This window comes from Lottia gigantea, assembly GCF_000327385.1.
Source record: "Lottia gigantea unplaced genomic scaffold LOTGIsca_6, whole genome shotgun sequence".
Classification (NCBI taxonomy): domain Eukaryota; kingdom Metazoa; phylum Mollusca; class Gastropoda; family Lottiidae; genus Lottia; species Lottia gigantea.
The window spans coordinates 4497126-4509078 of record NW_008710049.1 but is presented as its reverse complement, the minus strand read 5'-3'; positions in this window follow the sequence as shown (position 1 = coordinate 4509078).

Genomic DNA, 11953 nt, shown 5'->3' with positions numbered 1-11953 from the left:
ATCAATATATTTCATGATTATTTTAATGTTGAGATGAAAGTTTGATTTATTTATGGTGTAAACTTTAAGTACTGTTTTATGGGTATTAGATATTGCCTGATTTGTTTATGGTCATATGATTAGCCTATATTATCAATGAGGAGAAAGGTGGACAGATTTTTTTATATAAAAAAAATTAAAACCCCTTCATTGATTAAGTTTGATTGAATTTGAATAAACTGTTATGTGGTATATGTATATTTCATAATTATTACCAATTAATATCCTGTTTTTGAAACACAAATGGCAAAAATTAAAAAATTAAAGGTTATATGAAATTATTACAGTCAAATGTATAACATGTTCTTTTTTGGAGCATTCATTAATTTATTTGACACGAATTAGTATTGTTATAAAAAAAACATTTTGCATCTGGTTTTTTCTGCTAGACTAGAAAATAATAAATTTCATTTTAATAAGGTGAAAAATTTGATTTCTTAAGGAATTTCATTCTTTGTGACAATTGATTTATATTTATTTTTTTTTTCATCAAAAATTAGTCAGTGTTCAAATTTATTAGCTCATTTATGACCTCAATTTTTTGATTAACGACCCAGGTGAAAAAAATGTGAACAAATTTTTCTGCAAAAAAAATCTCAAAATTGCAATCTGCACTAAAATGTTGATCTTTGTTTTGTGTTTTATATTGTGGACTTCAAATGTCATCAGTGGATGGTGAGTGTAACAACCCGTAGAAAAGACACAAAATGAGTCATCCAGATTGCATTGCATTGTTATCAGATTCTTTGGATCATTTCTAACAAAAAAATTAAATATCTGCTTGAACTTTTTTTTTAAAAAAACTTACTTCAAAAAATGATTTGAAATTTTTGAAAAAGTTAGGTTTTTCAGTACCTAAAATAACCCTGAAATAATAATCATCAATATCTTCATTAATAACAAAATTAAGTCAATATCTGAATTTATATTCAATAATTTAAAAAAAAAAGTATTTAATAAATTTGGAAAAACCTGTTTTTATTAATTAATTGTGAATAATGAGTTGTAATGGGTTATTAGTAATGAACCAAGGGGAGAGTCAGAGTGTAGTAATAATCAGTGACTGTGACAATTTCTACCAGGACAATATGACTCATTTCTACAATATCATCTTTACATTGTTTGACTCGTACTTGCTGATCATTAGTTCTCATTTCCATCCAGAAGTCATTGACTTGTATCACTAACAGTTCATTTATACACTGTTTTTACATGTTTATTACTGACAGAATTATTAGTCGTATTTGTATTGTGAAGCAAAGTTAAACTTATTTATAAAGTTTTTGAGGTGTATTTTTTTTTTACCTGGATTTCAAGCTTATTGTAAGTATTGACTTTTATTTGTTCCCTATGGTGGTGGTTGATTTATACATTTTATTTTTCCAATTTTTATACCTGGATTTCAAACTCAAAATGAAGCTGGGAGATATAATTGTCATTAATTTTAGGTTTAACAGATGATTAATAAATTTCACCTGTGATTCATAATCAATTTAAGAATTGAAATTATATTGCTTTAGTCAAAATTGTCATTTTGATTTTTTTGATACCGTTTGCTTTTGAACTCACCTGCTTATAAATATGACAGAAAATTTGAATTATATAGCCAAAGGCATTTATTAGAATAATTAGAAATCATTTTTGAATGAAAAATTGAGGCTAAATCATTCTACAACCTGCTAAAAGAATTTTATGTTTCAAACAATAAAACTTGGTTAGAATACACCCAAATTTTAATTTCCACAAGTATGTTAAGTTAGAAATAATGTGGTATGAAAACATTGTCAGGAAAAAAGTTGTGGTCTGGAGTCTATTTATTGAAGGACCAGAAGTCTTGGCTTATCAAAATACGAATTGTTTACTCTGTAGTTGATATGTGCACAGTTTGTATGTAAATATAAAAATCACTGGTGTTCTCCGTGAAAAATGTCAGCCAGTCCAGGTTGTATTAAACTTGAAATGTCTAGTTTATGTTTTTCAAAGTTGTCACTGCACAGGCATGTTACTTTTGAATTTTTGTTGATTAATTGACAATGAATGGATTAATGAATAAGAGATATAATTGTGAGCAATTTTTAGTGTGGCATGAGACTTTATCTGTTGTCTGTTGGAACTTCTAGATTTTTAACCCCATGAATTGAACTTGAAGTGTTGTCAGCACATGCAGCACACAGCATGTAGGTAACTGTTGGAGTTTGCAATCATATCAATACTTTAGTTTAATAAACATAATCAGTGAGAAAGACAATGTAAAAAGCTTTGGAGACAGTGTATTTGAGATCCTGATCAGAATAAAGGGGTATTCCAGAAATTAGGTTTGTAATCTACCCCATCATATCACATGTTAGTTGATTTTAAAGAATGTTTTTAATTTTCAAGATGTAACTTTCTGCTTATGCCAAGTTTAGAAAATTTAGGCTGGACACAAATTCTGAGACAAATCTCAATTTTCTGTTCAATTCCGTGTCAGAGTCAACATTTTTTAACAAGTCAAGAGTTTCTTGAGTGCTATATTTCATCATGTTGATTTAGCCAGTATGAAGATTGTTTTTTATGTGGGCAACTTATTGGATGAAGATAGCAGGAAGACCAAAGATAATAAAATTGAAAAATAAAAATTCTGACGTCACAAAAGATTGGCCAAACCCACATTGAAAACTTAATAACAACCTTTGTTGATAAACACCCGTACAATTTCCTTGTAATCAGCTGATTCATAGGTCATATTGACCTCCTGTAACTTGATCTCTGTAGTCTTGATTAATTACTCTATTTAGTTTTGATCAATTAGTCTTTATCAATATTGATTTAACTAACTACCATTGATGAAGTCCCTCCTCTGGCTCCTCTGGTATTAATACCAGCCCTGTCGGTAATTAGATTCTACCATGTCTATTGTTGGAAATCTGACCCCTGAGTTTCCTCCCTTGTTATTAGCTCTTCTTGATTATGTTTATGAAGTTAGAATTAAGCTGAACTTATGGCAGGTATATCTTCGCTCGTTATTCAATCAGAATATTGAATGGAAACGGCTAGAAATAGACTGGATGAATTTGGAAAATTTAAGTTCTCAAATGTCTGATTTGATAATTACAAGGGCGAAACTATGTTTTTGAAGCATAATTTGATTGCAATTCAATTATACTTGCATATGCTAATGATTGTCGTTGCTTGTGTTTTTGTGATAATGTGACGAAAATGACAACTCACACCATTAAAGTGTTTAGATTTGTTGACAGATGAGGTGAACAAGGTGAAAAGCACAACTTGACATGCTGCATATAGTTCTCAGTAAACATAAAATTTTTTATTACCCCATTTGGTAATGCACCAATAATGGACTTTTTTTCTCAGTTTAAAGACAAATTCAATATGCTGTTATAGACCAACACTGTTACTTGTTAAGACTCAGACTCGGAACTACAGCAAGCTATAATTGACTTCCACACTACCAACTAAATTGACACAGGTCAAGTTAATGAATCATAATTACCCTTCACTCTTAACATATCAAAATATTGGAGGAAAACAAAGTGGCGGTAGATATTTGATCTGAATTTTATTAAGTGGAGAGTCATAATGGCTGATTTGATTAGCAGGTTCAAGTTCCTCAAGATTCCTAGGCAGAACAGGGAGTGCTGCATGTCTGATTATTCAGCGCTGTGGTTTAGAATCCGGAAGTCAGAGCTCTAATGCATGATTTGATTAGAAAAATAAGGAAGGATTTAATCAAAATTATTTGAGAAAACAGAGAGTGCTGCCTGATGGGAAATTATATGCTGTGGGTTAGAATTCTTCTCTGGACCTATAGTAGTGCTTTCAGTTTTGAAGAATTAATGGCTAAGTTTATTAGTAGGTTGGAAAGAGTTTGTCCAAAAGACTAGGGTAAAATAGTTTTCAGATACAACCAGTTCAAATATTGTAATAGAACTGAGCTAAAAATTAAAAATATGTAAATAAACCCTGCCTGTACTAGTTAAAAATGAAATGATGCGTAGATCCATATTGATTTAATATCGTCATTTTATGGCATTTTCAAAAGGTTCAAACTCAATTTATTTGGGTGGAGGCCCGCTTAAAGTGTTTTACCTTTAAAAATCCTGTCACGATTGTCAATAAACGTGAAAATGACAAACAATTATAAGCTATAATTTTTTCATGCATTTAATTGAACAATTTTGGTTTTAAAATTTTAGCGTTATTTATATTTTGTCATTGATCACAAAAGTCTTTCTAATCTTTCAATTGAATATTGCTGATTTTTAAAGAGATAACTGTATATTTACTAATTTTAATTTTTTGAATTCTTTCTGATGAATATCTTCATAGAGTTCTGGCAACAGTGTAATTATTTTGAGTACAATAATTTAAAACATAATGGAATTTGATTTTTTTTGGTAGGTCAAGTTTTAGATATTTTTTTGCCTGGTTTCAAAACTAGGATTAGTTCTGTATATTTAATATTGTCAGTATTCAGGCTTGGTCTTGATGAGTATATGACCATTCTTTCTTGGTATATTGAAGTTATCAGCAGGAAGTGTTCAAGATAATATCCTCAAGGAAAACGTATTCAATTACTGTCACATCTTTCCTGTTGTGTACAAATTAAGGAACTGCATTTATCAAAACAAATGACTGGCTAAAAATCAAGTGAGGTGAAAAGGTGAAAATATTTTTTTTAACTCAACTCATCCTACTAAGGTGTTGACAAAAAATGACATTAAATTTTTTTTATGAAGAGTAGAATTAAATACGTTGAGTACAGTTTTATTTAACACCCTTTTTCAAGAAGACACGCGTCAGTAAGATGACGCACATAATATAGTTTTATTATTAAATGATCTTTGATTGTTGTCATCACTATTTATAGCCCCATTTGAAAGGGGTTTTTCCTTCAAATTACCTTGGAGCTGCGAAAGCACTGACTCTTGATATAAGAGTTTAGCTAAGCAGTTTTTAAACGAGAAAATAGACTGACTCACTCAATTCCTTACAAAGTTCGATACTAGTCATAGATATAGGGATCCACTTTTCACTTTTATTGCCAGATTTTTTTTTTTTAGGGATATCCAACTCTTTACGAATACTTCAGATACTGGTGTTAGCTCTTCTTGGCTTAAACTAGATTAGAACTGTTTATCCTCTGGATATAATCTCTTTGAACTTCCAAGTTTAAAATCTCCAATCTCAAGTTGTCTCTTTTACTTTACTAGTTTTGCCCTCAATTTTCTGTTGTTGAACATTTGGTAAGATTTTTAGTGGTGATGGGTTTGATTGTGAAGTTACATAGTTTAATATATGAGATCATGATGGATATTGTCCTTGTATAGACAATAGTATAAGACAATATAAATTTGAAGGTGGGTAGATATAAGAATCATTGTAAATCTTAAGAATTTTCTCTTCGTCACTGAGCTAGAGTAGTGCTATTCAGTTTCATGGGTTGACATCCTTGAGTTTAAAGTTTTGAAGGCTTAGTAGAAGATTTTTGGGGTTATTGTGTGATGTACCTTTAAATTAAATCTTCCATTCCATGCTTTAAAATTGAAATCAACAGTTCAATATTTTAAGGCATTTTTTAAGCCTATTTCAAATGCAAGAAGCAAGGGTATAAGCTATGTTTAAGTTTTAAACTTAGAACAAGTGCAAGAGAAGTATTGGTATAATTTAGGTATAAGTTTTAACTAGGTCAGTAGGATGACAACTGCACATTCCTCTATTCTCTCATAACAACTTGATATTCTACAACTTTCATTGGCAATTTACTGAGCTATTTGGGTTAGTCCTGAGAACAAGACACCATGGACTTAAAATCAAAATTTTAATGTTTTTATAGAGCTTGTTCTACTTGATGGAGACATTATTTCATAGTCATTACATTCCTGTCTCAAGTTAGATTTTCGGTTCAAGTAAATTGATTCTGTATTTTGAATTTGCTTGCTCTGTTGGTGACTGCAGGCGACTGCACAACCGGATAAGCTTTTGCTTTTAGTTGAGCCAACCTTACGGAAACAATTAAAATCGTGACGAGGCAATCCAACTTTAAACCTGTTAAAGAAATTTATTTCAATTTCCTTTAACAACCAAACAAGTTGGGATGAATTGTGTAATCCCACTAAGTTTACAAAGCAAGTGTGTTTCAATAGATTGAATGGAGATATGAAAGAAATGAAGGCTGTATACACAATTGTGTTTTCATCTTCAATGACAACTTCAAGGTGATAAGGTGTAAAACAGGTTATATTTATTTTCAAAAAATGTTTCGTTACAATGTTTAATTTTTTTTTAATTATGAAACAAGTTATGAATATTTAAATGAAAATAAAATAAGTTTATGTCCCACATTTTGCACTCATCTGTTCTAATGAAAACAGAACGACAACTGCATCTGGAGCAATTTTGTTAAGACTGCACAACAGGCTATTCTTGTGTGATATTTCCAGTTATCCATTTTCCAATTTTTTTTTTGTCATGAGTTACTACTAGACTTCTTTAACAAGATACTCGCACTAGCCTTGGAGAACATAAGGCACTAAATTAATTTCAAAGGGTAGCCATTAACAATAAGAGCTCAACGAAATCTTTGGTTGTTTTTTGTCTCTGATCCAATATTTTAACTGTTTTTTAAAAAAAACATTTTAAATAAGTTGAATTAGGCTGACAATTATCTTTTAATAATTTAGGTTAGAAATTACCTGTAAGAATCAGGCCTCACTAAACCAACTAGGCTAGCAATTACCTGTTAGGAATTAGGCTACACTAAACCAATAAGGCTAGCAACTACCTTGTAAGAATTAGGCTACACTAAACCAATTAGGCTAGCAATTACCATTTAAGAATTAGGCTGGCCACAGACTATCAAAAATCACACAATATTACAGCATTCTTGATTGTCACAAGGCTAAAATTAAATTACCATGAAATAAAGAGATTATTTGAAGACAAAAGGATTGTAATTGGAATAGCGTAGTAACACAACTTGTCTACCTTATAATCTATTTTTAAATCTGACTTCACCGCCTGCCGTTTATTGTTTTTTTTTATCCTTTGATGTCGGAAACTTCTCACTTTCTTTCCTAATAATGGTGGGAAAGTTTTTAAAGAGACAATATATTGATCATTCCAGATATTTTTATTGCATTTTTTATTCTTTGATATTCTGGATATTTTGAATGGCATTGATTTTTTTATTAATTGAACGACATCTTTAATGCAAGTTTCACATATTAATTGATTTTTTTTTAAAACGTTTATCCTTATTGTTGGCAGTACCAACACTTTCAATCTTTTTTTTGTAAATTTTACATATCCGTGTGTTGTAAGTTCTGTTTACCAGACATGACTAGCGAAGCAGTTCAAATTTCTGTTGGACAACATGTACAATTTCAACTTTGAGTGTCGTTCATTACCAGTATATTTCAGGTTAGATAAATGAAGTTCTGTATAATTATATTCTAACTGTTGAAGATCAATAAATTTTAACTAAAATGTTGAGTAGAGAATAGAATAATGACTTCAGTAAATGATTAATAATTCTGTATTTAGTTAACTTAATATATGTTTATACAAGTCTTTAAGTTTAAAGTTCCCTTAGCTCTTTTCAGAATGGAAGTTTGACTAGATATAAATCACATACTAAAGCATAATTTTTTTTATCCAGATCTTCATTGATCATTAAGATCATTAAACTTGTTTGGAAAAATGCTGCGCTTAGAGGTAGGTATAATATAAAGTCTAAGGTAATAAAGCCTTTCAAAATATATCTTGCTGATGACAACAGTACAAACAAGGATGATTTTGCAAAATAATCGGTTTACAAAATCCCCGTAAATTCCCAAGTGTAATTTCACTAAATATGAAAGATTCAAAATATCACATGACTTGCACATGACTCGATTGAAGCTTTGTCTGTAATTCAATATGATAATGTTACACTTTCAAATGGTGTTGAATTTAAAAATTTGAGTCATTTAAATGTAGTAACTTAATATGACAAAATATTGCATGTTTTTATGAATATGCTAATCTCACTTCTACAAATCACATGATCCGCAGGAAATAAAAAGAGGGTTGAAGAGGAAAAGTAATGCTATGCATTCTGCAATGAAGGAAAGTTTGCCAGGACAGCAGTATGTGCCTAGTGTTCTGCTGTTCCAAAACTGGGTCTGTCCTTTCGAAATTGAAATGCTAAAATCATAACTTAATTCTTGAATGAAATTATCCCAGATTTTACTGATTATTTAAAAAAAAATAAAATATTCCTGTGAAAATAAATAATCCTCCATATTAAAAATCCATTAATGGATTTGACCCACTGATATATAAATGATCCATTGAAGAAACAGTCATTTTAAAATGGGGTATTATGATTAACTTGTATGACTATTAGTTGTGTTTATTTTGTTACCCTGCCTAACAACAGACAGTAATAGGGGCTGATTCATTTATACCAACCTTTGATTATAGGCATTGATATACATGATCAATAAAGGCATGGAGTACTTCTTATTACCACTATGAGATAAAATTTGAATCTTATTGAAGGGAAATTTCTTTACACTCTGTTAAAAACATGCATTGGATTCCCTAAATGGGACACTGTCTTGTTGAAGGCACAGATTCGCCATTATCCAGAGTTGATCTGGGTTTTGAATATATGTAAATAGTCTTCAGAACAACTAGAAATGTACACAAATTGCATAATTCCTTAAAAATTATGCCTGTTTCTGAGACTAAGGTAAACTTATATAGGCAAATATGGTCCAGACAACATAAACAGTAATGGGAATGTGTACTCTCACAAAGGTATGCTGAGTTCACAAACTCATTTGTATGTATTCTAGAAAAGTGAGTGTACCCTGCCATGCTAGCAATACCAAGCACAATAAGAGTTTAAGAGCTCAAATGATTAAACAAGTTCATAGCATCTTTGTAAAAATTTAAAAATTCTTTATTTTTGTCAATGTTAAATATAGTTGTTGGTCTTTTATTATCGTTCTTTAAAAATCAGATGCAAAGTCAGTATATTGCCCACATGCAAGCCTCTGACAGTCATACCAATGATCTTATCACAATGTAGCCTAGAAGCTAGGCTATGATGTGACAGTCATCTAATGACCTAATCATACTGTTGCTCAGAAGCTATACTATGACAGGATCAGTGGCACTATTTAACAGTCATTCTGTAGTCAACAACATGAAAAAACAAGTAACGATGATTTAATAATAATAATTTGACATATTAATAAAATATTATTCACCAAGGTGTGACTGGACTGGATATAGTCACTGACTACTGATTCATAGTAATTCAAATAGTGATTATATTAACTATAGATATTATAGACACTTGTTATATTTGGAACTAAAGGAAAATATGTTTCAGGTGATCCAGTTAAAAGTTTATGTCGATTATTAAGTTTATTAATTGTTTATTTATATTAGCTTTGTGTTGTTTGTGGCACTGGATATTTTAAAAGTGATACAGGACTATAATATGTAAGTTTTATAATTAATTTTGCAATGTGTAGTATGTGGAATTAAAAGCAAAACCTGTTTTAAGAGATACTGAAGCGAAGGATTAATGTTACAAAAATTCAGGTTTTTACTGATATTATAAATAAAGATTGTAAGTGGATATTGGAAAAGGTAATGAGTGAAATGAGTAGGTAGAAATAATATGGACATATTTGGTGAACAAAGTGAAAGCAATATAGGGTGTTGACAAGAGACACTGTCAGAGGCAAAGGCTGTGCCATAGAAAATTTATCTAACCTAAGGAGGAACTAACTATATTTTTGTCAATGTAAAGGTGGTCCAAACCCCTATAAAAACCCTAACCAGTCCTTAAACGCCTAATATCTATGAATATTCATCATTTTATACAAATGATTCATCATTTTAAACTATCTACCTTATAATTTAACTAGTTTTTTCATTAGTCAGATAAATGGATTTGTATGAATAATTTTGTATAGTTGTACTCAGTCAATGAATAATTGAGATATTTCTTTGTATTTATTGAATTGACTGAGTTATTATTTAATATATGACATAAGGTAATTAACTAATACTTTTGATAAAATCTTTATCTCTGCATTTTTATGTTTTTCATGGAAAAATTTATATAATTGGTTTATTACGTCATTAACTTTCAAACCAAAATGCAGAACGATGAACTTGCGTAAGAGAGTTCAGATAGTTTCTCAATAGATAATCACATGTATTAATTCAATAAGGTACAGAATCTTTGGGCTGCAAGTGATGACAGCAGACATCAGGCCAGGGAGATTCTCTGAAACACTAGTCCTTGCACCAGAATTTTCTCAAGCGGAAATCAAACTTAATTTGACGACAATCCAACTTGCTTCCAACTGAGCTGTTGGGTGTGAAACTCACCTTCATTAGCTCAGCAAGATGCAAAACAATCTATTCAATTCAAATCTTTAACCAACTAAATATAAAAACAATAGTCATTCAGTAAGGCGTAGAATAATTGGACAGAAATTTCACACGGTGGATATGAACTCATTTTATATGGTGAAACTGATCTACTGATAAAAGTTACACAAAGACTAGAATTGTCGGAAATCAATTTTATTTCATTTGGTGCAGTTAGTTCAGTTAATCGCAGAAGAATAAGGAATAATAAGACTTAATATGAGACTTCCTGTCTGCCTACACAATACTGTTATAGTAGTCTCCAACATGTGTCTAATATACTCTGGTATCTATTGCGTAACTGACTTACTTTTTATTGACAATTTGCCAAATCTAAATTTCAAGCTTAATTCATAATTTTTTTTAGAAATTATAGAAATTTCCTTACACACCTTCACCTTACCTTGACATGTCTTATGTCACTTGATGACGTGGATTTGTCAACAAATATATCAAAATATAAAGAGTCTCATATGACAACTCTAGTTATAGAATAGCATTATGTATTTAAAGGAGTAACAATGTTAATACTTTTCACTAGTCAGAATAGTGTTGTGTAACACTGATAAAAGAAGTATGCATAACCTGCTTCTCCAAGGGGCACCTGTTAATAATTAATAATTTTAAGAAAAAATACAGATTAAAAGCTTCAATTGACATGTGGAAGATTACTTTACTAGTGTAAACTATTTGCCATATATTTCTTTAATGATGTTCATTTGCTTTTCCTGAGTCACTATTCAGCTTAGGCACCATCAGTCTGCAAATTACAGATTTTAGGTTTTAAATTTGCTCACCACACCTTGACTTGTCAAGTGTCACATGACAGTACAGTATTGTCAATATGTCAGGTAAATGACCCTATTAATGATAATACCCTATCATCTGATATGACGTACTGTTATTGACGTCACTAGTAGAGACATCAGCTTGATAGATTATAAATGATAAGTTGGGTAATATGGCTATCCTGGATCTGTTTACATCTGGGTTTTTTTTTTCAAGGTGTATAGCAATGTATGAATTTAAATTCTTGATACTGCTGGTTACTTTAAGGGCTGTCTACTTCCTGTAAAAATGTAGATTGAGTCTTAAAGATCTCATTTAAATTTGTTTACATTTTATAATAATACAAAAAAATGTTAAAATATAAACAATAAATTCCCCGTAGTTTTCTACGCATGATATATAATATAGAGTGTAATAGAGTAATCAGTTTAATAAATTATAATGTAAATGTCCCCATTGATTTCCTACTGAACAATTTATTAAAGTAGATTTTAATAGAGTCTGACTGCTCTAGAAATTTGTAGACTCAAATATTGGTTTTGTGAGATGCTTGGTTGGCAATTTTTCATATGGTCTATTTATTTTGCTTCTAGCTTTACATCATTGATTTAAATCAGGAGTCTTGATGTTTTTGCCAGTTAAGCTTTGGATGTTTGATAGGGATATTAACTTAGGGAATATATTT